Genomic DNA, 24,652 nt, shown 5'->3' with positions numbered 1-24,652 from the left:
AGGTCTGCTGATCACCTGATGTTATGACGTGTGCCAGATGATCCTCAATATACCCATTGGATCCAGATGACCATGAGTGGATTAATATACACAAATACGTTATTTTATTGTGCTTCTAGCTAGTGCAATATTATACAATAGCTTCAAGTCAGCGAGTCACGAATTTCACTTATATTTATTGATTTCATCATCTTTTACATTTGGAATTTATTATGTCATACATTTATCACTGAATGTCACTTGAATTATTTTACTTTATGTTCTTTATTATTATACGTCAGAATTAGATGGTACCACCACATCATACCACTTTATAGCGCTCTGTAGCGCATTCACCAAAAAAAAAAAATCAGTTATAATATCTACTCAGCGCTGCATTTCTGTATTATATAGAAACTTGTTTATTGTTAACCCATTCTTCTCTTTTAATCTCTTTTTTGACAGGGAAACATGAAATATGGGAAAACATAGGTGCACTATCCACTTAAAATCAATAATAATCAGTAAAGGTTCCTTCTGGCTATTCACGATGGTGCTAGAAGATCTATGCTGACTATGGTTGTGGAGTTGATTAGTTTCATACACTGCAGATCTCTTTAAATGTAGAGGTCAGAGTTTGGGTACATTGTTGGTGTGTGATACACTGAAGGGGGGCACCTGAGTGGAGTGTGGTTGGGCACACTCACATTTATATTTTGGCACATCACATTTATGTGAGCTATTTGATTTCATCAATGAGCTTTATTTATATAATTTCACATTTAAAGGGCCATGCACTCATTTTTGTGACCTTTTTTTTAACATTTTTATTGTTCTGATGTGTTGGCTGGAGTTACTCATCTTTATTGATTTTCACTAATTTTAAAGGGGGTGGCTCATATATTATATTTTTATTCCGTTTAGTTTTATCTATAATTTGGGTATTTAGTGTGCTGCTTTTCCATTTCAATTTCCATTTTTTGTTACACCACTAAGTGAAAGAATTTTTAGTTTTATAAACATGAAATACGACTTATGCAAATTTCAAATGAATCATTTGCTTCCAGCAAATCGCAAATGAAAGGCTGTTTTCAGAAAGATGGTATAATAGCATAAAAAGTGATAAATTCTCTGCGCAACCTGTGTATAAACACCAAGTAAAGTTGTGTTTATGTTAGTGTTGGTGCAATGCACCATATGTTATCCAACAAATCAACATAGGAAATAAACATTAACCTGAGGTGCTGCGCTACATTAATACATAGTTATACATCAAACCTCCTGATGGTGTGAATATTATACCACTCATCCTTATAGTACCTCATATATATCCAAAAGTTTAACACCACCACTGTGATATACAACTTCATCAAGTATACAATTCCTACATTGCTTCTACTAGTATAAAAGTCTATATTCCATATCACCTCAATGTACATAAAAATAAAAATTCATCCAAGCAATAAAATGTCCCTTTTGAAAAACTCCGTGTTCAGTGCTGTCCCCACAGTCCAGCTGAAAATTCTCCAAACTACTGTTCCAATCCTTGTGCAAATAAGTGACAACATTTTCAGAGATTCTCAGTAATTATAACCAGATCAGATAGTCATGTTAGGGATATTCCTATGATTGTAAACTCCATCACCCTGGTCAGTGTCAGTTTTAGACTGCCCATACTGATGTGTGTAAGGGTCCTTTCACACAGGCATTCTGTTTTTTTCTTCAGTTCAGTCACATTTTTTTCAAAGAAAAAAAGTTTACATCCGTTTTTTCATCCATTTTTTCATCTGTTTTTTCATCCGTTTACTTTGGTTTACATCCGTTTTTTCATCCATTTTTTCATCTGTTTTTTTAATCCGTTTACTTTGGTTTACATCCGTTTTTCATACGTTTAAATCCATTATTGGTCTGTTTACATCCGATGACATTCGTTCTTCGTCCATTCCATACTTTTTTTGCGGAAGAAAAATAGGATTTTCTTCCGTTCAAAAAACAGATGTTAACGGATGTAAAAAGATGTTCACCCGTTTACATCTGCAAGTCCATAAATATACATGGGGATTCGTTTTTCATTCGTAACCGGACAGATGAAAAACGGACATACAGACAACGCGCTGATATTCAGATCCACTCACAGCAGGGTTTTGTACCAAATAAACATTAACCTGAGGTGCTGCGCTACATTAAGGGCCAGTTCACACTCCATGCGTTTCAGTTGCTTTTTTTCTGCATCCAAAACACACAAAAAATAGGTTATATGGTTGTCAGTGTCATAGTTCACATCAGTGCTTGCAGTTCCAGTGTGTTCCTGTTGCAGAAAAAAAGTAGAACAGGCTAAATTTTTTCTGCACAGTACTGGAACGCAGTAAATCGCCTGAAAGCGCACCAGGGTGGTAGAGCTTACAATCATGGGAATATCCCCAATATGACTATCTGATCTGGTTAGATCCAGCAAACATTCTCCAGTGTCTAACATAGTGATCCCTTTCATCATTGTTAGCAGAGATGGAGTCATCTGCATTTAATATTTGCAGGATGAGTCAACAAGTGCAGAGCTGGTTCTGGTATTTCTTATTAGAAATCTCACCCTGCACCATGTACATTTGTTAATAGAAAAACGCACTGCGATTTCTCTTTTCTTAGCAGTGGCTCTTGTGCGTTTAGGTCCAATGTATCCAGGTTGCAGTACCATATATTCATGTGTGATCTGTTATGTCTAAGGCAGGGGTATCAAACTGGCGGCCCTCCAGCTGTTGCAAAACTACAAGTCCCATCATGCCTCTGCCTTTGGGAGTCATGCTTGTAACTGTCAATCTTGCAATGTCTCATGGGACTTGTAGTTTGTCAACAGCTGGAGGGCCACCAGTTTGACACCCATGGTCTAAGGGTAGTTCCAAATACTTTTATATTTGAGATAGCACATAGCCATTTGGGTTTTGGTTTTCATAATTTCTCAACTAAGTATATGGGGTTTGTTATATTTTGCACTTACTCTCTGAGTCCCTAATTTCATTTGTCTTCAGCAATTTTCTAACTTTCCAATTGTCTGTGTAAGGCCCCTTTCACACGGGCAGTTAAATTTCAGCTTTTAGCTGTGGTTAGAGCAGTGTTTCTCAACTCCAGTCCTCATGGACCCCCAACAGGTCATGTTTTCAGGATTTCCCTCAGATGAAACAGCTGTGGTAATTACTAAGGCAGTGAAACTGATCAAATCACCTGTGAAAAATAATGGAAATCCTGAAAACATGACCTGTTGGGGGTCCATGAGGACTGGAGTTGAGAAACACTGGGTTAGAGGAACGTATTTACCGCAGCTAAATGCAGACAATGTATCCCTATGGCTCCATTCACACACTGTGTTTAGCAATGTTTTCATAACATACGTTTATTTGCGTTTAGGAAAAATAAAGTTGACAGCGTCCAGGAGCTGATGTACCGCAGCTATCTGTACATAAATGCAGTTAATCACAGTACAAATAAAAAATAAGTAAACAGTTGCTATAGAAAAGGCAAGAATTTACAACCACAGATAAACGCAATGTACAAGTGATCGTTTTCCCAAGAGTGTTGGAATTTCAAAATTAAAAAATATGCATTTACAAGCAGCAGAACAACCGTCCGTGTGAAAAAGGTCTAATACATTCTTTCTGTGTATGCTATATTGCATAGACCAGCCTTTCTCAACCAGGGTGCCCAAGCCCCCTTTGGTTCCTTCAGACTTCTTCAGGGGTGCCTTGGCAAAATGCCCAAAAATTGTATACAAGCCAGCAGGTGGTTAAATTCTGCCTTTTAGTACACAAAGCCACAAGATTTCATTGTGCGCTTTTATAACCTTCTAGCTGTCAGCATCCTAACAACCAATGACATCATCAGTTGATAAGGAGGATGTTGGGTGCATGCACATCATCCTTGTTTGGCCCTCCCCTGGCCCTCTCTGTCAGCACTGCGGTCACATTAGCAGAGTAAGGGAGAGAAAATGAGAGACACACTGGAATACTAGTCAGTAGCAGTGTGCAAAAGTGTATTTGCTTTGGAAAAATAAATCACCTTTAAAATTGGGTGTACTGGATGTGTGAAGAATAGGTTTTTACATTTTAGATTAGGGGGTCTTGAGATTTGTGCCGAATTTTAAAGGGTGCCTTGACTGAAAAAAGGTTGAGAAACATTGCCATAGACTTTGCCTTATCTATTCCTTTGACTAAATATATACAGCATAGGTGCATGCCCATTTCAATACTAATAACAATTATTTTGGATTACAAAATGGTAACTTCTTAATACCATATTTCTACTGTGCAACAATCATAGTTTTGCTAGTAATAAACGTACAGCACTAGTGCAATATGAAAAGACTATTCGAGGCACAATTTTGAGGATGCAACAGATATTGCATTCTTGTTAATGGCACATAAACTGGGATATCTAATTGTAAATAAACATGGAATCCACATCCTACAGTATACTGATCCTGTAACACTGAAAGATGTTGTTGGTAAACTGCAAAGCGAGAAAGCAGTTTTCTGCTGATGGTTTCACAGACATGGATGGTTTCACATCTTGCATGGAAGATCTTCTACTGTATGTATGATAACAAAAATAACTAAGAGAAATTATTCTGTCAATCATTCCTCTCCAGAACACCACTGCAATGAAGAACTGTACATCTGTTGAATGTGAAATTGGCAAGCTATGCCCTCCCAGTTGCTTATAAGTGACACGCTAATTGGGATATGAACAGATGGGGCAGAAACCATGACAGAGGAGGCATATGATCTGCTCATAATGTGATGTGTCACAAATTAATCCACCTTGCTAATATTTATTGTTTTGCACGCAAACTATATTTGAGTGACATTGATGCAAAAAAAAAGTCTCTTTTGTTACTGACATTATTTGTGTGTTAAAGTAGCTGTTCAAATTGAATCAATGCTTTACTAAACAAATGTCGGTATTTAATAAATAGTCACATCCCTGAAAGCCAGTTGTTAATATATCAACATCATCATGATTGGGTTTTAAGCTGAGCTCCATACAAACAGCTAAATACAGAGATGAAGTACACACACCGATCAGCTGTTACTTTAGGATCACTGACAGGTAAAGTTAATAACATTAAGTAGCTTGTTACAATGTACTGAAAGCAGAAAAATGGGCATTGCAGTTTTGTTCCACTGCGTAGCCACATACTGGTCAGGGTGCCCATGGTGACCCATGTCTACAGTCGAGAGTGCTTACAATGAACACGTGAGCATAAGAACTGGACCATGGAGAGATGGAAGAAGGTGACCTGGTTCAATGAATTCTTTTAGATCATGTGGGTGGCTGGCTGCAAGTGTGTCTCCTACCTGAAGAAGAGATGGCACCAGGATGCACTATGGGAAGAAGGCAAGATGGTGGAGGTGATGTGATGCTTTAGGCAATGTTCTGCTGGGAAACCTTGGTCCTGCTATTCATGTGGATGTTATTTGACACATACCACTTACCTAAACTTTGCTATTGACCAAGTACACCTTTTCATGGAAAGATGGCAGTGGCCTATTTTAACAGGATAATGTATCCTGACACACTGCAAAAATGATTCAAGAATGGTTTGAGGAACACAGCAAGTTTGAGGTTTTGACTTGGCCTCCAAATCCTCCAGATTTCAATCCAATCGAGCATCTGTGGGAAATGCTGGAAAAACAAGTCCGATCCATGGAGGCCCCACCTGGCAACTTACAGGACTAAAAGGATCTGCTATTGATTGCTTGATAAAACAGCATACCTTCAGAGGTCTAGTGGCATCCATGCCTCAACAGGTCAGGGCTGGGTTTTTTTGGCAAAAGGAGGACCTACTCTTAGGTGGTTGGTCATAACATTATCCTGATATGAGAGATGCCAAAAGAATTTGTATTTCCCTCCATCTAGTCCTCAGGTGTGGCGGAACCGTTCCGCCTGGGCTTCCTCGTGCGGAGCAGTGCGTCTCACCCAATGGTCCTCATTTCCGGCAAGTCTTCCAGCATTCTCCCAAGGCAGGTATTATAGCTAAAAACACGAGTCAGAACTTCGTGTAGGGTGAAACTGACAATCTTTATTAAACACAGCTCAGTATATACAACTTCACCCCACCCCCACCAGACAGACTGGCACCAAGTTTTCCCCACCCACAACAAACCATACAATACAACAATACCTAGGAACTCTATAGAAGTGAAAGACTACAAGGTCACATTTCCCTAAACAAACAGTGTAGAATGTCTGTGAAACATGTCCAGCTTTACAAAGGGGATAAAAACCAGAACAGAAAGGGCAAAATGGTATCATAAAGGGACAATTCGTCACATCAGGTTTGCACACCTCTGCCACACAGTGCAGTCCTAACTGGCAGGAGAGGAGACCTGATCTTTATCTGCTGCAGTTTCACTTAGGCCCCTTTCACATGGACATCATCCATTCAGCCATGTTTAAAAAAACAGACCTTAAGGTGCCTTTCTGTCTGTCCGTTTCTTTTTCATCCATCTGATGGATGAAAAATGTAAAGCAATACATTCCTCTGGGCAAACGGATATCCTCTGTGTACATCAGTTTTTTGACTGCTTCCGCTAGGGTCTGTTTTTTTAAATGGAACAAGTCTGCATTTTTTTCAAACAAACAAAAGATTTCCCAGCATACTTACCAGCCAGCCTGCAAAACAACCAAATTGCGCTGTCTAACTGTTTATGTTAAAAACAGGGGCTTTTGTTTGCACACTTTTGGAAATTCAGCCGCAGTCCCCACGTCAAGGGACCTGTATATACTGTGGTCCAAACTCTATCAGTTTCAGAGCCAACATAGTAGGAGCACATATATCAATGGATAGGTTAAGGGCAGGTGAGCCAGGAGGGAGCCCACCCCTCCTTAAAGGCACAGGGATGCACATGACGCCCAGCAGAAGCACAATGGCAGTGAAGTCATCCAGTGCATCTCTGCACCCAGGGCAATTTGGTTGTTTTGCAGGCTGGCTGGTAGGCGTGCTGGGAAATATTTAGTTTTGTTTGTTTATGATGTGTTTTGCCCTTCCATGTGCACCTTGCTGTAATGGCTAGTTATAGGTTGGGGTGGTTGCTATTTTTTTTGAAAGTCTGCATTTTTGTTTTATTTAAAAAAAAGCAAACAAAAAATGGATGAAACTGATGAAAAACAGATGTAAATGGAAGAAAATTAGAAGCAAATGGAACAGAACTAAACTGAAGGTGGACGTTGACTGATGTAAACTAAATCCATGTTTTCTTAGCAAAAACATGACTGAATGGATGACACCCGTGTGCAAGGGGCCTCACAGGTCTCCTCCCCACGCCTGTGACTGCACAGTAAAAAGATAAGTAGTACACTAATGAGCTCATCTCTCTGCCACTCTGCTCTGTCTTCCCATCAGCATGTGACTTGCAACAATTGAAACACAACAGGACTTATTGAAAGCAAAACTATAATGGATTGTAGTAACTTTTCTTTTGTAAGCTCTGAATGGGATCAGCTTGGAGCTTTCACAGGGTTTCTTCTTCTCACTCGCATCTATGAACAGAGTAGCAGGGGGCCAAAGTGTCGCCATGTGTAAGTTGCTGCAAGGGGAACCACTATCCAACCCGTTGCTTTGCTTTTGATGGGCAAAGCACACATTTATTTTATTGAAGGATATTGGATACAACTAAATAATCAATGTTAATCACATAAATCAATAATCCATGTTAGCACTAACAAATAGCATTATTTAGAGTAAAGCAACAGTAACTTCTGTCCTTCAGTTCCCATTGTTAGTAAACTAGATCAGATGGTTTCTAGTTACTGATTGTTACTGCAGAGAGTTCATTGTTATTTTATCAATACTGAGATAAAAGGATCAAAAATACTGTGCCATGTTCATATATAATTGTTGTAAACATGAAGCCCATACCTTTTTAGATGGTTTGCCAGAGTTCTGGCTGAATCCAATACAAAGGGATATCAGTAGTCCCAACAGTCCTGCACACTTCCTTCCTGCTTCTCCCCCCCCCCCCCCCCCAAAGAAGTGTACAGATATCGGTGTTATATAACACCGATATGTGTACACTGACTACTATTCCCTATATATAACACAGATATCTGTAAACTTAGTGTTAGTCCCTATATATAACACTGATACGTGTACACTGACTGCTATTCCCTATATATAACACAGATATCTGTAAACTTAGTGTTAGTCCCTATATATAACACTGATACGTGTACACTGACTGCTATTCCCTATATATAACACAGATATCTGTAAACTTAGTGTTAGTCCCTATATATAACACTGATACGTGTACACTGACTACTATTCCCTATATATAACACAGATATCTGTAAACTTAGTGTTAGTCCCTATATAAAACACTGATACGTGTACACTGACTGCTATTCCCTATATATAACACTGATATGTGTACACTGAGTGCTATTCCCTATATATATAACACTGATACGTGTACACTGACTGCAAGTCCCTATATATAACACTGATATGTGTACACTGACAGCTATTCCCTATATATAAAACACTGATACGTGTACACTGACTGCTATTCCCTATATATAACACTGATATGTGTACACTGAGTGCTGTTCCCTATATATATAACACTGATACGTGTACACTGACTACTATTCCCTATATATAACACAGATATCTGTAAACTTAGTGTTAGTCCCTATATATAACACTGATACGTGTACACTGACTGCTATTCCCTATATATAACACTGATATGTGTACACTGAGTGCTATTCCCTATATATATAACACTGATACGTGTACACTGACTGCTAGTCCCTATATATAACACTGATACGTGTACACTGACTGCTGTTCCCTATATATAACACTGATACGTGTACACTGACTGCTAGTCCCTATATATAACACTGATACGTGTACACTGACTGCTAGTCCCTATATATAACACTGATACGTGTACACTGACTGCTATTCCCTATATATAACACTGATACGTGTACACTGACTGCTATTCCCTATATATAACACTGATACGTGTACACTGACTGCTAGTCCCTATATATAACACTGATACATGTACACTGACTGCTGTTCCCTATATATAACACTGAGACGTGTACACTGACTGCTATTCCCTATATATAACACTGATACGTGTACACTGAGTGCTATTCCCTATATATATAACACTGATACGTGTACACTGAGTGCTATTCCCTATATATATATATAACACTGATACGTGTACACTGACTGCTAGTCCCTATATATAACACTGATACGTGTACACTGACTGCTGTTCCCTATATATAACACTGATACGTGTACACTGAGTGCTATTCCCTATATATATAACACTGATACGTGTACACTGACTGCTGTTCCCTATATATAACACTGATACGTGTACACTGACTGCTAGTCCCTATATATAACACTGATACATGTACACTGACTGCTGTTCCCTATATATAACACTGATACGTGTACACTGACTGCTAGTCCCTATATATAACACTGGTACGTGTACACTGACTGCTATTCCCTATATATAACACTGATACGTGTACACTGAGTGCTATTCCCTATATATATAACACTGATACGTGTACACTGACTGCTGTTCCCTATATATAACACTGATACGTGTACACTGACTGCTGTTCCCTATATATAACACTGATATGTGTACACTGAGTGCTATTCCCTATATATATATAACACTGATACGTGTACACTGACTGCTAGTCCCTATATATAACACTGATACGTGTACACTGACTGCTGTTCCCTATATATAACACTGATACGTGTACACTGAGTGCTGTTCCCTATATATATAACACTGATACGTGTACACTGACTGCTGTTCCCTATATATAACACTGATACGTGTACACTGACTGCTATTCCCTATATATAACACAGATATCTGTACACTTAGTGTTAGTCCCTATATATAACACTGATACGTGTACACTGACTGCTATTCCCTATATAGAACACTGATACGTGTACACTGACTGCTAGTCCCTATATATAACACTGATACGTGTACACTGACTGCTAGTCCCTATATATAACACTGATACGTGTACACTGACTGCTATTCCCTATATATAACACTGATACGTGTACACTGACTGCTGTTCCCTATATATAACACTGATACGTGTACACTGACTGCTAGTCCCTATATATAACACTGATACATGTACACTGACTGCTGTTCCCTATATATAACACTGAGACGTGTACACTGACTGCTAGTCCCTATATATAACACTGGTACGTGTACACTGACTGCTATTCCCTATATATAACACTGATACGTGTACACTGAGTGCTATTCCCTATATATATAACACTGATACGTGTACACTGAGTGCTATTCCCTATATATATATATAACACTGATACGTGTACACTGACTGCTAGTCCCTATATATAACACTGATACGTGTACACTGACTGCTGTTCCCTATATATAACACTGATACGTGTACACTGAGTGCTATTCCCTATATATATAACACTGATACGTGTACACTGACTGCTGTTCCCTATATATAACACTGATACGTGTACACTGACTGCTAGTCCCTATATATAACACTGATACATGTACACTGACTGCTGTTCCCTATATATAACACTGATACGTGTACACTGACTGCTAGTCCCTATATATAACACTGGTACGTGTACACTGACTGCTGTTCCCTATATATAACACTGATACGTGTACACTGAGTGCTATTCCCTATATATATAACACTGATACGTGTACACTGACTGCTGTTCCCTATATATAACACTGATACGTGTACACTGACTGCTGTTCCCTATATATAACACTGATACGTGTACACTGAGTGCTATTCCCTATATATATATAACACTGATACGTGTACACTGACTGCTAGTCCCTATATATAACACTGATACGTGTACACTGACTGCTGTTCCCTATATATAACACTGATACGTGTACACTGAGTGCTATTCCCTATATATATAACACTGATACGTGTACACTGACCGCTAGTCCCTATATATAACACTGATACGTGTACACTGAGTGCTATTCCCTATATATATAACACTGATACGTGTACACTGACTGCTATTCCCTATATATAACACAGATATCTGTACACTTAGTGTTAGTCCCTATATATAACACTGATACGTGTACACTGACTGCTATTCCCTATATAGAACACTGATACGTGTACACTGACTGCTATTCCCTATATATAACACTGATACGTGTACACTGACTGCTAGTCCCTATATATAACACTGATACGTGTACACTGACTGCTATTCCCTATATATAACACAGATATTTGTACACTGACTGCTAGTCCCTATATATAACACTGATACGTGTACACTGACTGCTGTTCCCTATATTTAACACTGATACGTGTACACTGACTGCTATTCCCTATATATAACACTGATACGTGTACACTGACTGCTAGTCCCTAAATATAACACTGATACGTGTACACTGACTGCTAGTCCCTAAATATAACACTGATACGTGTACACTGACTGATATTCCCTATATATATAACACTGATACGTGTACACTGACTGCTATTCCCTATATATATATATATAACACTGATACGTGTACACTGACTGCTAGTCCTTAAATATAACACTGATACGTGTACACTGACTGCTAGTCCCTAAATATAACACTGATACGTGTACACTGACTGATATTCCCTATATATAACACTGATACGTATACACTGACTGCTAGTCCCTATATATAACACAGATATTTGTACACTGAGTGCCTTTCCCTAAATATATTATTGACATCTGTACACTGAGTGCCACTCAGTGTTCAGATATCAGTGTGCACTCAGTGTATATAGAAATCAGGGTTATTAGACATAGGCTCAGGATAGGAAATAGCACCTGGTATGGACACTGGGCAGGACAGAACACCACTCAGCCTGACTGGTATATAGATACATTAAACTGCACCTGGCGGTTACACACTGACCTGCTGCACACAAGGTAGGTCACCAGCAGCTCAGCGACGGCTCCGCTCTCCAATGTACCATCTGCCTGCGGCCTCCAGCTCTCCAAGGTAGCACCCACAGCAGTGATGTGGACCTGCCCCTCCACTGAATCCCCCCGGAGGAGAGGTGGCCGGAGCCACCTATTGTTGTTGAGAAATGTTGTACCTGATTTAGGCTGTATTCACACTGACTAAGGATAAAATGCAAGGAAAACGAAAGTGCATTTCCATCCATTTAATGCGTGTTGATGCGCTTTTTTAGCTCGTGTAAAATGCACTGCATTTTGCAGGATTTTCTGTAACATCACATCATGAGAGTTACAAAATAAATCATAAAAGCAAATGTATTTCTTTACTTGCATTGCGTTGCCCTGCGTTTTATATGCATTGACCTGCATTGTATTAAAATGCATACATGTTGCATTTTAATGCAACACAGTGTTGGAATGTGAACAGGACACATAAAAAACAATTGTATTTTAGGTGTCCTTGCCTTGACCTGCATCGCAGATCAATGCACTAATGTGAATTAGGTGTTATTATGACTCTGATGCCATATTATTTTGGAACTGTTATGCACCTTGCGACTGCCGTCCACCAGTTATTTTTTACTTATAATTTACCAAATGTAACACCCTGAAGTAATACTGGTTGCAGGATGGTAAGTGAACACAAGATGGCAGTGTTCTGCGGTTCAGGTATGCAGATTCTATTGAAGAAAAGCCTTGTTGGACTTGTATACAGTTAGCAGGATCTTGATGTTTAGATAATGACTGAACAGACTACATTTCCCAGAGGAGCTGGCTAAAAGGCTGGAGCATATATATATATATATATATATATGGAAGCTTGGGAACTGAAGTCAGGAAGCGGATGGTGAGAGCTGGAGAAAGTCTTTCACATTTGGTATCCCCATACTCAGAAATATTTTATTAATTCACAACTTAGTGTTAAAAAAATATATTTTCATTTTTTTCTGCATTTTCCAACAACTAGTGGCAAAAAAATGACAATTTTCAAAAGACTCACAATTCCTTTCAGAATATACCTTGGAATTATTTGCTTTCCAAAATGGGGTCATTTTGTGGGTAATCCTACTGTCCTAGGAACCGCATGTGACAGTCCACTGTCCTGGTGCCCCAGTGCCTCCAAAAAATGTGATAGGTAGTCAGCAAATTAAATGCGTAATGTATGTATAATCTATGCTCCTTGATTTTGGACCCCTCTATGCATCTGGGATGTAAAAAAAAGTCTCATGCATGTGGTATTCTCATACTCAGGAGGAGTAGCAAAATGTGTTTTAAGGTGTAATTGAGGTGTGAGAAAAAACTTGTTAGAATGACAAACTTTCTAAACAAAAAATTAATTTCTTTAATTTCCAAATAATTGTTAAAAAAATACAACTTCAAAAAACTTGCCATGCATTTTACTAAACACCTTGAATTGTCTACATTCCAAAGAGGGGTAGGGGAAAAAAGCTAGAATGGTTTGCTGTCTCCCTGGTGCCAGGGTTCGGCATGTGGTTCGGCATGTGGTGGACTGGGTTGATAAATTCCTGGGAGGGGATGGGCATGACCCAGCTCTCTTGGTCCATGTTGAAACCTATGACAGAATACGTGGAAGGTGGAGGCTCCTTAAGAATCAATTTAAAGAATTAGGCTGCAAGTTGAAGGTAAGGACCTCCAAGGGATATTCTCTGAAATATTACCTGTGCCATGCGCAACTCAGGAAAGACGGGGAGATTAGAGAACTCAATGCATAGCTAAACACCTGGTGTAAGAGGAAGGATTTGGGTTTCTAGAGCACTGGGAGGACTTTTCATTGGGGTGCAGCCTATATGCTAGAGATAGTTTGCACCTAAATGGAAGGGGGTCTGCTGTGCTGGAGGAGAGGTTTATGGGAATGCTGGAGGAGTATTTAAACTAGGATCGAGGGGAGAGGGAGAATTAGATTATAACGGGGTAAAAAGTAAAAAAAAAAAAATTATTAATAGATGAGTGGCAATGTTTTTTAGGATATACGAAACTGAGAATATTTATATTTATATGTCTGTTTTATTAGCTTTTGTATGTATGAAATGGTAGTTGAAAAATTAATAAAATATTAAATAATTTAAAAAAATAACGGGGTAGTTAGATCAGAAAGGGGTCAGTGCTTATTGGTGGGTGGAATGCGGAAAGATGGGGGGAGGTCTATGGCAGATGATAAGAAGGTTCCCATGTTACAAACAACCAGTGGAATTGGTACCATTTGTATAAAAATAAAAAATATGCAAGATACGTGTGCACAAGATGTCAATGAATTAAAGTGTTTGTTCACCAATGCCAGAAGTCTGCCAAGCAAAATAGGTGAGTTGGAAGCTTTGGTGTATGAAGAGAACTATGATTTAATTGGTATTGCTGAATCTTGACTTCATTCTTCACATGACGGGGCATTCATATTCCTGGCTATGTTCTCTTTTGGAGAGACAGGGTAAATAAGAAAGGTAGTGGTGTCTGTCTCTATGTGAGAAGTGATATCAGAGCGAATGTGAAAGAGGACCTAGTTGATGGAGAGTGTGATGAGGCTGAAGCATTATGGGTGGAACTGCACATGGGGGTGCGTACTACAAAGGTAATCATTGGAGTTTGTTATAGGCCTCCCAGTGCTAATGAGGAGGTGGAGACTCAGCTAGTTGCACAGATCGAACGGGCTGGGACAGTGATAATAATGGGGGATTTTAACTACCCGGAAATTGACTGGAGTAATGGTACAGAAGGAACAGTTATAGGGCAAAAATTTTTAAACCTACTACAGGACAATTTTATGGTACAGTTCATAGAGGCCCCAAGTAGGAATGATGCTCTGCTGGACCTGGTAATCTGAAATCATGCAGAGCTTATTATGAATGTCCATATAAAAGAACATCTGGGTAGCAGTGAGCATAACATGATTTCATTTATTGTTAGCTGTAAACAGCAAGCACATATGGGAAAAATAAAAATGCTCAATTTTAAGAGAACTAATTTTCCAAGGCTGATAGCTGCTCTCCAAGACTTAGACTGGGAGGGAATATTGGCATCAATGAACACAACACAGAAATGGCTTACAGCCAAAGTTATAAAGCTATAGATAATAAGAAAAGAGTTTTTATTAAATATAAAAATGATGAAATGCTATCATTGTTTCAACATTGCAAAGAATATAACAGAATATGTAAAAAGGAAATAAAGGCTGCAAAAATTGAAAACGAACGACAGATTGCAAAAGATAGCAGGACCAACCCCAAAAAATTCTTCAAATATATTAATAGTAAAAAGGTCCGATCCGAGCTTGTAGGCCCTTTACAAAATAATCTAGAGTGGGTGACTGGGGACAAAGAGAAGGCAAATTTATTAAATACCTTCTTCAGCTCTGTATACAAAGGAGCATGGGGGAGCTCTTGTCCATAATGGGCGTGGTACTGACACAGCTCCAGATGATCCATATTGGCTCACAATTGATATGATTCAAAAATATTTAGACAGAATAAAGGTGAATAAAGCACCTGGACTGAATGGTATACACCCACGGGTCCTTAAATAATTAAGCTCTGTCATTTCAAAGCCATTGATTCTCATTTTTAGGGACTCTTTAAAGACTTACATAGTACCACTGCATTGGCGTAAGGCCAATGTGGTGCCAATATTTAAAAAGGGGTCAAAATCTTTACCAAGTAATTATAGACCTTTTAGTTTAACATCTATAGTTGGGAAGATACTGGAGAGTTTAATAAAAGACCACATAGATGAGTTCTTGCTGGAAAAAAATATTTTAAGCAACAGACAGCATGGATTCATGAAAGACAGAAGTTGTCAAACAAATCTGATTTCTTTTTATGAGGAGGTGAGCAAAACCTTGGACAGAGGGGTGACGGTGAACGTGGTATACTTGGATTTTGCAAAAGTGTTTGACACAGTTCCCCACACACAGCTAATGTGTAACGTAAAGTCTACAGGCTTGGAAAAATCTGTATGTAATTGGATAGATATCTGGCTAAAAGATCGTATTCAGAGAGTAGTGGTTAACCCCTTGGCGCTGGCACCTGCCGGTCCTTTAAGGGTTTCAGAGGCCGGGAGGCGGGTGGGGTTTTAGGGTGATGTGACCGCCGTGATTCGCTGTCACGGCAGTCACATGGTCTGGAAACGTCCTGAACACAAGAGTTGATCGGGACATTTCCGTGAGTACCGGACATGTGGGATGGAAGTGCGCAGGGCGCACGCTCTCAGTACATATATTTTTTTTAATTGCACGCAAATGTGCGGCCACTCATCGTCAAGGCCGATAGGCCTCACATTTGCGTGCGCTTGGCCTGAAGAGGTTAATGATTCATACTCTGAATGGTCTGGGGTTGTCAGTGGTGTACCCCAAGGTTCAGTGTTGGGACCCTTACTTTTTAATATATTTATAAACAATATAGGGTCTGGGATTATAAATCCCATTTCAGTCTTTGCAGATGACACCAAGCTGTGCAGTGGAATAACGTCCTTACAGGATGTCTCCAATTTACAAGCCAACCTCAATGCACTGTTTAATTGGGCAACTATGTGGCAAATGAGGTTTAATGTTGATAAATGTAAGGTTCTGCACTTGGGGCTAAGAATATGCATGCATCATACATACTAGGGGGGGTACAACTGGGGGAATCAATGGTGGAGAAGGATCTGGGAGTTCTGGTAGATCACAAGCTTAATAATGGCATGCAATGCCAAGCTGCGGCAAAATCCTCTCTTGTATTAAAAGAGGTATAGACTCCAGAGACAGAGATATCATATTACCCCGGTACAAATCATTAGTAATACCTCATCTGGAATATGCAGTTAAGTTTTGGGCACCAACTCACAAAAAAAAACTGGGAACTGGAGAAAGTACAGAGAAGGGCAACCAAACTGATGAGAGGCATGGAGGAGCTCAGCTATGAGGAAAGATTAGAGGAACTGAATTTATTCTCTCTTGAGAAGAGGAGATTAAGGAGGGATATGATCAACATGTATAAATACATCAGTGGTTCATATAGTGAACTCGGTGTAGAGCTATTCATCCTGAGGTCATCACAGAGGACAAGGGGACATTATTTCTTAGATACGCAGAATATAGCTGGTTACTAACATTTATAGGTAAAGTTGATCCAGGGAATATCTGATTGCCTCTCGGGGGATCAGGAAGGAATTTTTTTCCCTGCAGGAACAAATTGGGTCATGCTTTGCTGGGGTTTTTTTTGCCTTCCTCTGGATCAACTGTGGGTATAGGATTACAATATTTTTCTTTTTGCTTAATGGTTGAACTGGATGGACTTTTCTCTTTTTTCAGCCAGACTAACTATGTAACTATCATTTCAAAGTGGGGGTTCGCAAACGTATTCGGGAAAAGCCGGAAGCAGGTGACGATGTGCATTTATGTTGCCTAGCCTGCAGCTGCTGCCCGCTCGCAGTATATGTACTGTGAGTGGGTGGCAAGCAGTTAAATACCACCAAAATAAAACTATATGTCTCCAAAATTATATAAATTTCATTCAAGTACAGTGTTGCATGACTGAGTAATTGTCATTCAAACTCAGGATCTTTCTTCCAGCATGATCCTGTGTATCAATAAATTTTATGTTCGTGTGCAAGAGACCTAATGTGCCATTCAACCTTTATTAGGCTGAATTACTAAAGGATTTGATGCTGGTAGGATTTAAGAAACTTCCCATAATAAATTGTGGGATTATTCACTTCCATTATCCAATCACGTGCTAATGAAACAAGTAACCAGGGATTTTCATGGTTGAAAAATGAAGGGAATCTTCTCACAATTTAATGGGGTGGATATAAAAGGCAAATAGGCTGTTCACTTTGTGGTGGGATTTTCCTTTGGTTAGTAAATGTGGGGAAGCTTTGCTGACTTCTATCTTCCAATCATGTGCAAACAAAAATGCAGTTTTTTGGGGTATTCTTGGCCAAATGGATTTTCACCACATTCATTAAGCTCTGGGGAAAATTACCTTGCAAAGTACAAATCCCCTTGCAAAATGAACAGCCTATTTAGCTTTATTAAATCAACCCCAATGTGGGGTAAATCCACTATGTTTTGAGCATGCAAATCATATACAGTTGCAAGAAAAAGTATGTGAACCCCTTGGGATTACGTGGAGTTTTGCATGAATTGGGCATAAAATGTGCTCTGAACGTCATCTAAGTCACAACAATAGAAGAACACAGTCTGCTGAACATAATACTACACAAACATTAGATGTTGCCATGGTTTAATTGCACATAACATGTAAACATTCACAGTGCAGGGAGGAAAAAGTATGTGAGGCCCTAGCTTAATGACTTCTCCCAGAGCTAATTGGAGCCAGGAGTGAGCCAACCTTGAGTCCAATCAGTGTGATGATATTGGATGTGTTGCTGACAGCTGTCCTGCTCTTAAAAAACACACACCTGTTTTGGGTTTACTGGTTTCAAGAAGCACTGTCTGATGTGAACCATGCCTCGCAGAAAGAGCTCTCAGAAGACCTACGATCAAGACTTGTTGACTTGCATGAAGCTGGAAAGGGGTACAAAAGTATCTCCAAAAGCCTTGATGTTCATGTGTCCACGGTAAGACAGACTGTCTACAAATGGAGAAAGTTTAGCACTGTTGCTACTCTCCCTAGGCATGGTCGTCCTGTAAAAATGACTGCAAGAGCACAGCGCAGAATGCTGCATGAGGTAAAGAAGAATCCCAGAGTGTCAGCTAAAGACCTACAGAAATCTCTGGCACATGCTAACATTTTTGTTGACACATCTACAATAAGGAAAACATTAAACAAGAATGGAGTACATGGGAGGACACCACGGAGGAAGCCATTGCTGTCCAAAAAGAAGATTGCAGCACGTTTGAAGTTTGCAAAAGAGCACCTGGATGTTCCACAGCACTACTGGCAAAATATACTGTGGACAGATGAAACCAAGATTGAGTTGTTTGGGAAGAACACACAACACTATGTGTGGAGAAAAAAAGGCACAGCACACAAACATCAAAACCTCATCCCCACTGTAAAACATGGCGGAGGGAGCATCATGGTTTGGGGCTGCTTTGCTGCCTCAGGGCCTGGGCGGATTGTTGTCATTGATGGGAAAATGAATTCCAAAGTTTATCAAGACATTTTGCAGGAAAACGTACGACCATCTGTCCGCCAACTGAAGCTCCGCAGAGGATGGGTGATACAACAGGACAATGACCCAAAGCATACAAGTAATTCGACAAAACAATGGCTGCAACAGCACAGAATATGCCTTCTGGAGTGGCCCAGTCAGAGTCCTGACCTCAACCCGATTGAAATGCTGTGGCATGACCTTAAGAGAGTGATTCACACCAGGCATCCCAAGAATATTGCTACACTGAAACAGTTTTGTGAAGAGGAGTGGTCCAAAATTACTCCAGATCGTTGTGCAGGTCTGATCTGCAACTACAGGAAACGTTTGGTTGAGGTTAGTGCTGCCAAAGGATGGTCAACCAGTTATTAAGTCCAAAGGTTCACATACTTTTTCCTCCTTGCACTGTGAATGTTTACATGTTATGTGCAATTAAACCATGGCAACATCTAATGTTTGTGTAGTATTATGTTCAGCAGACTGTGTTCTTCTATTGTTGTGACTTAGATAACGTTCAGAGCACATTTTATGCCCAATTCATGCAAAACTCCACGTAATCCCAAGGGGTTCACATACTTTTTCTTGCAACTGTACATGTCTTCTTATGGCAGTTAATAGGATTAGCAATCGCCTATTAAATGATGAAGCAGGCATGTTGTGAAACCTCTGATCCATGACTTGTGGGAAGATTGGTGTGGCGAGCAGAAAGATGTCAGCACTCAGTTACAAATTAATTTTTCAGGGAAGGCTTCTTAGAACGGATTCACACCTTTGCATCTGCTCATTGATATTAAAGGAAGCACATCAAAAAGCATGTCAACATATATTGTGATGCATTTTAATGTCTGTTGCAATGAACCTCAGATTGAATATCAGTGAATATTACAACACATTTTTTTCGTGCATTTCCATTTCAATAGAAAATGTATCACGCTAAAAAGCAAAAGGTAAAGATCCAGCCTTACTACTTGCGGAAAAGGTCTTACATGACCACATTAACAATGACAGCTTCCATTTTTCTACCCTGAGACATTCCTCCTAAACTGTAATGTTTGCTTCACTTCAACCATCCAGGCAAGTATTAGGAAGTAAAAGAGGGCAGGGTTGTGTAAAGTTATTGTAAAGCTTTTTTTTTTAAATAAATTGTAAAAGTAATTGTGTACTTACCTGCTCTGTGCAATGGTTTTGAAAAAAACAGCCCTGAACCTCATCTTCTGAGGTCCCCCACCGGTGTTCCTTCTCTCTTCTGAGTATCAGCTTCCTATGGGGGCACTCCTATCTGCTCGATCCCGAGCCCGGCTGTGTGCATCTATTGAGAAATACAACGTGGCTCTGCCCCGCCCCTAGCTCACAGTCAATGGCCCCTGCAACTCTGCACCAAACCATTGAGAGAGGGGAGAAGAGCTGCTGCAAATTTTTACAGCAATGGATTGAGATTAGCCTCAGGTAAGTATTTAGGGAGGGCTGGGGGAGTAAGTACTATTGAAAGGCTTTCCAACCCTAATGCAAAGAGTGCATTAAGATATAAAATCTTTTACCTTTACAACTACTATAAAAGTAGCAAAAACATACCCAACAGCAGGAAAAAAAAAGCTGGTCCCAATGTGCTCTAGTTCTGGCTTACATGTTCTAAAGCTGTGGAAATATTCATTAATGCTTTTTACATTCTTATCCCCACTTCCTAAAGCCTGTGTGAAAAAAACAGTGTAAGTAGATTTTAGAAATGCAATTCCTAATGATCAGAGAAGGCTGCCATCTGTTGTCTACATAAGGTCCTTAATAAATAAAAGCAACACACCACTAAATATCATATACAAAAACATGCAGCGCTAGAGTGAATGGATCTATCTCATGATACGGAGTGACCACTTAATGAGATATAAACGCAGCTACCATAATAGTCTTAAGCAACCAATATTATAACATTCTCATAGTTAAGAAGGTGTAAATGGTGATAAAGGTGTCAAAGTCAATCTATCATAGGAGTGACGTAAATCTGTGACATCTGTGGTAGGAAATGTGGCTGTAGAATGCACTAACCAGATAGCGCAAATAAAAGCGCATTGGAGTAAAATGACCTACTCCTGGTCACTGGATCAGGGGACCTGCCGGAATGGTGGTCGTCTCTACTGTGGTCACCAGAGTCATCCGTGTCCTCTCCAGTTATGGAATTCCCAGGTATCCAGTGGAATAAACGCTCATCCGGTATGCAGTAGAATCCTTGTGTCAGCGACCTCCAGGGGTGCGATGTGCGCTCAAGGACCAGGAATCACCTTCAGGGCTCAGAAATAAACCCAAAAAGAGGCTTCCGATAGTGTGATAACTTTTATTATGTAGTAGACAAAAAACGCACTTACATGGTGCAATATACACTTCCAAAGATGGCCGCCCGTGTCAAGGTGTGGACCATGTGGGTAGTGGTTGTGGGTCAAGTAGCATCTCCCTAACGCGTTTCGTGGCAACTGCACGTTATCAAACGTGCAGTTGCCACGAAACGCGTTAGGGAGATGCTACTTGACCCACAACCACTACCCACATGGTCCACACCTTGACACGGGCGGCCATCTTTGGAAGTGTATATTGCACCATGTAAGTGCGTTTTTTGTCTACTACTCCATAATAAAAGTTATCACACTATCGGAAGCCTCTTTTTGGGTTTATTTCTGAGCCCTGAAGGTGATTCCTGGTCCTTGAGCGCACATCGCACCCCTGGAGGTCGCTGACACAAGGATTCTACTGCATACCGGATGAGCGTTTATTCCACTGGATACCTGGGAATTCCATAACTGGAGAGGACACGGATGACTCTGGTGACCACAGTAGAGACGACCACCATTCCGGCAGGTCCCCTGATCCAGTGACCAGGAGTAGGTCATTTTACTCCAATGCGCTTTTATTTGCGCTATCTGGTTAGTGCATTCTACAGCCACATTTCCTACCACAGATGTCACAGATTTACGTCACTCCTATGATAGATTGACTTTGACACCTTTATCACCATTTACACCTTCTTAACTATGAGAATGTTATAATATTGGTTGCTTAAGACTATTATGGTAGCTGCGTTTATATCTCATTAAGTGGTCACTCCGTATCATGAGATAGATCCATTCACTCTAGCGCTGCATGTTTTTGTATATGATTGTCCACCACGAGGCGTTTTGGAGGCTTGCCTTTCATGCCAGCTGCTTTTATATTTCGCTCTAAAACTGTCCAGCGCTCGTTATACTCCTTTTTCTATTTACACCACTAAATATGTTTGATGATATGGTAAATTTTTATAAAGTTAAAATTGTACGAAGTGGGTACAAAAGTATAACGGCATTCTTAAAAGGTCCCATAAATGCAAACATCCCACACTGAAGAAATATTAAAAAAATGATGATCTAATGGTCTATGGGGATTTCAAATCCCTGGTCCACCACACAGGTGGTTTGGCCCAGAAAGCTCATCACCCACAGAGGTAAGCACAATGGGACTAGGGAATGGTGATTGTGTAAGTCCACTTTTACATTTTTTTTTCTGAAAAGGTGAACTCACACCTGGTGAGATGTGCCCTAGTAGGCCTTCTTTATCTGGTAGCATAGTACAGGTGTTCTGTGGCTAAAAAGGTCACTGTCCATAAATAAAAAATAATTTATCCTAATTCTGTTAGAGGTAACATCGCAAAATCAATAAATATTCTTATTCTGGGTTAACTCTGTTCCATAGAAACCAATCAAGTTCTCAGGAATATGAAGCAGGAATATGATGCACCAGGCTAAAGCTAACCACCCACCACTATGTACAATGCCTTTAAAAAGTATTCATAGCCTTGAAATCCTGCACATTGTCATATTACAACCAAAAACGTACATTATTTTATTGGGATTTTATGTGATAGACCAACACAAAGTGGCCCATAATTGTGAAGTGGGAGGAAAATGATAAAATGGTTTTAAAATTTCTTTTACAAATAAATATCTGAAAAGTGTGGCGTGCATTTGTATTCAGCCCCCTTTACCCTGATACCCCTAACTAAAATCTTGTGGAACCAATTGCCTTTAGAAGTCACCTAATAAGTAAATAGAGTCTACCTTTGTGTAATGTAATCTCTGTATAAATACAGCTGTTCTGTGAAGCCCTCAGAGGTTTGTTAGAGAACATTAGTGAACAAACAGCATCATGAAGGCCAAGGAACACAGCAGACAGGTCAGGGATACAGTTATACAGTTATGGAGAAGTTTAAAGAATGGTTAGGTTATAAAAAAAAATATCCCAAGCATTGAACATCTCACAGAGCACTGTTCAATCCATCAGAAAATGGAAAGAGTATAGCACAACTGAAAACCTACAAAGACATGGCCATCCACCTAAACTGACAGGCCAGGCAGGGAGATCATTAATCGGGGAAGCAGCCAAGAGGCTCATGGTAACTCTGGAGGAGCTGCAGTGATCCACAGCTCAGGTGGGAGAATCTGTCCACAGGACAACTATTAGTCGTGCACTCCACAAATCTGGCCTTTATGGAAGAGTGGCAAGAAAAAAGCCATTGTTGAAAGAAGGCCATAAGAAGTCCCGTTTGCGAGAAGCCATGTGGGAGACACACCACATGTGGAAGAATGGGCTCTGGCCAGATGAGACCAAAATTTAACATTTTGGCCTAAAAGCAAAACACTATGTGTGGGGGAAAATGAACACTGCACATCATCATGAACACACCATCCCCACCGTGAAACATGGTGGTAGCAGCATCATGCTGTGGGGATACTTTTCTTCAGCAGGGACAGGAAAGCTGGTCAGAGTTGATGGGAAGATGGATGGAGCCAAATACAGGGCAATCTTAGAAGAAAACCTGTTAGTCTGCAAAAGACTTGAGACTGGGGCGGAGGTTCAACCTTCCATCAGGACAACGACCCTAATTATACAGCCAGAGTTACAAAGGAATGGTTTAGATCAAAGCATATTCATGTGTTAGAATGGCCAAGTCAAAGTCCAGACCTTAATCTAATTGTGAATCTGTGGCAAGACTTGAAAATTGCTGTTCACAGACGCTCTCCATCCAATCTGACAGAGCTTGAGCTATTTTGCAGAGAATGGGCAAAAATGTCACTCTCTAAATGTGCAAAGCCGGTAGAGACATCCCCAAAAAGACTTGCAGCTGGAATTGCAACAAAAGGTGGTTCTACAAAGTATTGACTCAGGGGGGCTGAATACAAATGCACCCCACACTTTTATTATATTCTTTTGGTAAAAAAATTGTGAAAACCATTTATCATTTTCCTTCCACTTCACAATTATGTGCCACTTTGTGTTGGTCTATCACATAAAATCCCAATAAAATACATTTACGTTTCTGGTTGTAATATGACAAAATTTGGAAAATTTCAAGGGGTATGAATACTTTTTCAAGGCACTGTGCAAAAAAACAAAACAAACAAAAACACGAAAGGGATGGGGGTTAAGTCTCATCATAGTAGCAGATTTCATTTGTACACTGCCACTAAAGCTGGACATAGA

The sequence above is a fragment of the Staurois parvus genome, unplaced genomic scaffold, assembly GCF_062004578.1.
Source record: "Staurois parvus isolate SC_StPar_1 unplaced genomic scaffold, SC_StPar_1.0 ptg000104l, whole genome shotgun sequence".
NCBI classification, from domain to species: domain Eukaryota; kingdom Metazoa; phylum Chordata; class Amphibia; order Anura; family Ranidae; genus Staurois; species Staurois parvus.
This window is presented reverse-complemented; position numbering follows the sequence as displayed.